Consider the following 6,599-nt stretch of genomic DNA (forward strand, 5'->3'; position numbering starts at 1 on the left):
ACTAAGTATTGTATCAAAGGAATGACGTGATCGAATGTGTTCAGGATTATATATTAATGTCCTAATTGATTTATTAGCTTAAATTATTAGGATGTTATAATAACACCACCACTAGGCACTGAAAAACAACAGACCAACTAAGTGAAGGGAAATTGAGGTGGCAAGCATAGAGTGACAGAGAGATATGGTGAAGACATATGGCTTCTTTTGGTCCTTCTCAAGCAACAGCTTCATGAAGCCATTGATTTTCAATCCAATGACTTTATTGCAGTAGTTCTACCAAATTTCTATTTCTCCCCAACCAAATTTCAGTAGTAACATACCCCACTAGCAATAACAACACCAGTAACAATACTGCTATAGCAACATACTGCTACTTGAAACTTGAAAGTTGAAACCCATAATCTTCATCCATTTGCATAGGAACAATCTTCATCCATGCTAATTGCTGAGCAAATACTTGTTCAATAGAAGACACACTAAGTGAAGATTAAGATTAACTAGGGGAAAACTTGGAGAGGTGGATAAAAAAAAAAAAACAGCGGAAATAAAGAAGAGAAAATATTTGTGAACCTGAAATATCAATTCCGGGACATGAAATTGAGAGACAGTGAAACTGAAATATCAATTTCAGGACCTGCGTTCGTCTCTCTTGCATTAGTAAATTCACCTTAGAAAAACGGTGATCCGAAGGAATGGTAAAAAGAGAATTGAAACAAAGATGTTCGTAGTTAAAGTTGAATGGAGAGAGACTAACTTGATAGAGTGTTCCATGGTTCATTCTTGTGCTATGCCCAATAGGCATGGCAATAAAACCCATACTCGCGGGTACCCACCCAAACCATACCTGCTTTGACGGGGAATACCCGAATTGATTGGGTTTGGGTTCGGGTTTGGGTTTTCCCCGATTTCAAAAGATGGGTTTGGGGCGGGTAATGGGTACATTAATACCTACCCCGAACCTGTCCCCGAACCCGCCCCACTTATACTAAAAATTAGATTTCACCTTTTTTAAATTAGAAACGCTTAAATAATCTCTTAAATTAGGTTCATATATTTATTTTTTATTTTAATTTGAGTATTAAACAAACCATTTTCTCTATTTTTTTTTCTTTATTTAAAAAAATATTGTTGAGAAAAAATAATTTTGGACATTTAACTTTTTTTTAATAAAAAAATACTAAAATATAATCTAAATTCATGTGAAAAGAGACGTAATGGGGATACCCGAAACCCGATGGGGATACCCGATCCCCGTTGGGTATGGGTTACGCTCAAATTTGGGATGGGTTTAGGGAAACCCGAACTTTATGAGTTTGGGTTTGGGGAGGGCAAAACCCGTCCCCACCCCGCCCCATTGCCATGCCTAATGCCCAACCTGCATCATATAAGGGTATTTCGGAACGTGCTTCCTAAGTTACCCATTTTAGGATCTTGGTTTCGGAATGAACTGCAAAAAATATATGTGTTTCGGGAGTTACAAACCGAACATGATTAATTTCGGAACGTAACTTCCGAGGTTAGAACAGAAAAACGCTTAATCACACAAGTTGAGTTGGCTCTTAGGGGATGCTTCTGAGTTTCTTGTTTTGCATCCTTCGATGGTTGCAACTGTCCAGTTGCACTTAAAGCGGCAGCGCGAGCACAAGTAATGAGATTTGAGAGATGCAGTATACATAAGTAAGATACCCACTCCATTCAAACTTAGAATTTTTGCAAAAACTCAATTTACAAAACAAACTTCATCCAATTTCATGGAAAACAAAACCCAAACTTCATACATGTGGATTAACAGAAACAGAAAAACAAAGTGGAACAAATTGAAGAAGATGAGGGATTATGAGACGAAATCTTTGCAGGAATGGAAGGGATTGAGAAAGAATCCAAATTGCGTGCCCTAAAATTCACCCAAGTAAAGGCAAATGAAACGATATTGGAAGATGCATGAAATTGCTGCGTTTTCGGATCCTGAAATCTGAACTGTTTGTCATTTCGGTTAGTAGATTCCAGAACACTCTGAACCCAAAAGCAAGGGTATCTTTGGGTTTATGGGTTGGGAGCAACACGGGGCCTAAATAGCAAATTTCGGGCTATATTGCCTCATTTAATTAGTCTGGCCCAATAGGTCGGACCGGGCTATGTCGGGCCAGCCTATTCAATAGCTGGAAATTTTTTTTCCTACCCCTACATTTATCACTATACCCCAGCAATTTTTCAAAAATGCCCATTCTACCCTTATCTTACTCTATTATATTTTTTTTACTAAATAATATTTTATTATTTTTTACTTTGTCCTTTTATAACTTTTCTGTAGATTGGTTCCGCAAGACTGTTCCGATACGTATTTTTCTTTCCGGTACATTAAATTTACCGACACACTTTGAAAAAATGTTCCGGTTTGCAATCGTTTTTACCGAAACACTTTAAAATAGTATTCCGGTTTGAAAAGTGTGCAAAAATTTTCTAATTACATACCGGAACACTTTTAAAAAGTGTTCCGGTATGATGTAAAGCATACCAGTATTATAAACGTGTCCCAGAAAACAGAAACTCATTTTCTGAAGTAAGGACGTTATAGACACCCAAAACAAAGAACTTTTGTCTTTGTCGCAGAAACTCAAGTACACATCGTACCTCTTCCTGTTTAGAGCATTGGTGGTGGTGGTGGTAGATTTGGGTTCAAATTTGCGGTGTTTGTAGAAGCAGGAAATGAAGGAAGACATGGATGAATTTGATGAATCTGAAATTCAATTCAACTGAAATGTTGAGGCAAAAATCTCTTTGGAATCTATGTGTGTGAGTACAATAATTGCACATGAAGAGAAACATACAAAATGTTACGAAAATAATTATTAATTGAAACGAAGGAGTAAGTAATGTCCTGCTTGCTTTATTGTGTGATTGTTATTGCTTTTAATACCGGCACACTTTTCAAAGTGTTCTGGTAATTAAAAAATTCTGCACAGTTTTCAAACCGGTACATTTTTTTAAAGTGTTTCGGTAAAAACGATTGCAAATCGGGACACTTTTTCAAAGTGTGCCGGTAAATTTAACATACCGGAAAGAAAAAATACGTACCGGAAAAGTCTTGCGGAACCAATCTACCGAAAAAGTTATAAAATGACAAAGTAAAAAATAATAAAATATAATTTAGTAAAAAAATAAAATAATAGAGTAAGATAAGGGTAGAATGGGCATTTTTGAAAAATTGTTGGGGTATAGTGATAAATGTAGGGGTAGAAAAAAAAAAATTCTCAATAGCTTTATCCATAAGTGTTGAATAGGCATGACAAAAATATTCGTACTAGTGGATATTCCACCTAAACCTGTTCTAAATTTGACGAAAAAAATTCAAATTGATTGGGATGCTAGTAGCCTAGTACCACCCAGAACCCCCCTTTTGTATAAAAAATTAAAAATATATTTTTATCTCTCTCAAGTTAAAATCATATTAATTCCTTTATTGTTGAAATTCTGGTACATAGTAGACAAGTGTTGTCTACGATGTGCAGACACTTGTCGTAACACTTGTCTTAGCAGTAAGAACAATAAAACAGAGCATTAAAAACATATACTGAAAAGCATAAACGACACACATAATTGTTAACCCAGTTCAACCTAACAGCCTAATCTGGGGGATACCAATCCAGGAGGAAATTCACTATCAGCAGTATTAATTCAGAGCCAAACGTTTACAACTCCTCACTTAATCCCTACCCAATGCAACTTCTACCTAGGAACTCCTAGATATGAGACCCCGTCTCACTCCGCTCAACCTTACAACCAGTAAGGATTTCAATAACAACAGAATGAAGACACTCTCCTTGACAAAGATGAAGACACACTTCAATATCATCACCACTTAGCCAACGACTAAGTTCACAATTTGGAGTTGCTTAAAAGCTTCCTCCAATTACAATACTCAACTCATTACCTACAGGTTTCTGAGTGAGGACACGGTGACCATCTCACAACTCAAGTGATTCACTTTACACCAACTCTCCTAGAGAGTGGCTTAAAGACACGAAACCCTTAAAAGACTACATCTTTGATATTCTATTTTTGCTTCAAGTTTAGGTAAATAAAATAGGGTTAGCAGCACCCTTTAAATAGCAGAGCCTCGTGGGCTTTTTACAATGCTCCAGCTCCAAGAAATCTTCTAGATGCAAAATATATATTTTTACCAAATCTTTCTTTGCATCATATATTCCTCCCATAAATATATTTTTAAAATTAAATCTTCTAATCTTCTTGAAGCACAAAGATTTATTTGAAATAAATCTTTTATATTTTCTGCAGCAATCTTCACAAGATATATTTTTGAAACAAATATTATATTTTCTAAAAGTTATTTTATTCCTTTAGAAAATAGAACTAGGGTTCAGCTGCCTTCTGAAACACATTGATCACGTGCGCCTTGTTGAGTAAGAAACCACGAAACAATTCTTCAATCAAATCTTCGAAAGATTGAGTAGAAAATAAAAACGCTAGTTGGTGCGAACAATCAGACATACAAGTGTTGTTACATCTGTCTCAACACTTGGTGTACGCACATATGTCTCAACACTTGGCTAAAAGATGTTTTTGCAAAATGTAGCCAACATACAAAAACCCAACAATCTCCCCCTTTGGCAAATTTTGGCTAAAACAATTTTAGACCAGTCTTTAGAGAGATACAATCCATACTTTCCTTCAAGTCAACATGTGCCCACAACAAGGAAAGAAAGTAACACAACTAAGCTACTTCCAAGAGAGCTCTTCAGCTACGAATAACTTGTAAGTAGTAACAGAGGCATGCAACAGCAAGAATAAACACATATAGCCTCATAGAGCAGATAGAGAGAAATAAACTCTCACAGTGGATTCAAAGATAGGAGAAATAAACTCCTACAATCAGAGTACATCCATTCAACAAAAGATCACCAGGGAAAAATAAATTCCCACAAACATAGAACTAGGAAAAATAAATTCCCAGCCACCAGAGAATAAAGCCAAGATGTCTCAGCATCTGGCATCACACTTGTCACTTATTCATACTACCACTCCCCCTAAATTTGTGCATGATAGAGCACAAGCATACAATGTAGTCAACCATAGGAACTACAACATCCTTGTAATAGCAGAAGCATTCAATCAGAGTGATCAACACTTAATGGTTGTTGTAGACACACATGTGTGCATTCATAAATAAGCATGTACAAGTTACCCATATTTCTATGACTGTAACTAACTAAGTCACCCATATTGCTATGACTGTGACCCAAATCACCCATATTTCTATGATTATGATCCTAAGCATAAAAGTCATCCATATTTCTATGATTATGACTAAGCACGATGAATCATCCATATTTCTATGACTATGATTATGATCATGCCCTATGCTACAAGTTTAAATGCTTTTTGGAATTCTTGCATGCACATCACACAGAGCTGAAACAGAGCTGAAGGTAACATTTACTCCGCTCAGACATAGGCCTAGAAGATTAACACATCGCAGGAAGAACCGCAACACACCAGATGTCAGCACATCTGTCCACACATCACGCAGATAGATCTTACAGATCATAGATCACTACTCCCCCTTTTTAGCCACAAATTCTGACAAATAAAGTTAGTGTGCATTAAACAAAAGAACAGAGGCATAGAGGTACCATAACAGTATCAGAAGTGCAAGTTACATAACAGAGAGAACTAAACTCTCACAAAAGAACCACATAGGGAGAAATAAACTCCCACATACTGAGAAAAATAAAGTCTCACACATCAGATCAGGATGTCTAGACATCAGGCATGACATCACACATCAGGAACATGGCACTCCCACAACCATCAAGCACACTATTAGAGCATAAGCTAGCAGAACACATTATCAAGCTAGCTACACACTACTACTCCTCCTGAATAGCATTACTCCCCCTCAACACATGCATATATATATATAACCTACACTCCCCCTCAATACGAGCATAGAAGTATAAGAACATCAATATGAGCATAGAAGCATAAGAACAGCAACTTCACCAAATGTAAGAACATCGGTCCACACATTTGTCCACACACACACTACTCCTCCTTTTTAGTCATGATTTTGACAAACATCATACATATCAGAACACAGAGTAGCAAAAACAGAAATATCCAGAGTGCACATATTACAGACCATAGGCACATACAAGTGCTAGAAATCCAGGGCCTAGCCCACAAAAGATACGGAGAACAGAAGTAGTGGAAAGAGAACATGCGAACTTTCATCCACAATACCATAACCAAACTCCAACAGTATAGCATGAAGATCATAAGTCATAAGGTATAAACTTATACTATCTTCATCACATCAACCACAAAGTGCACAGAGCTACTACTACTGAAGATAACACCATGGGATACATACCTTATCATATATAAATCAGTAGTGGAGGAACCATATCATATCTACCACATCAAACTCCATAGTCAACACTCATAAAATAGACATTTTCCCATTGTTTCCACAACATGACAAGAGCATGAGAAACCATTGTTCTTGGAAACAACATGTACCAACCGGCAGAGAAAACAATGTTAGGAACATGTGGTCCGACAAAAGAAATCTATAG

Source organism: Trifolium pratense, linkage group LG2, assembly GCF_020283565.1.
Source record: "Trifolium pratense cultivar HEN17-A07 linkage group LG2, ARS_RC_1.1, whole genome shotgun sequence".
Lineage (NCBI taxonomy): Eukaryota > Viridiplantae > Streptophyta > Magnoliopsida > Fabales > Fabaceae > Trifolium > Trifolium pratense.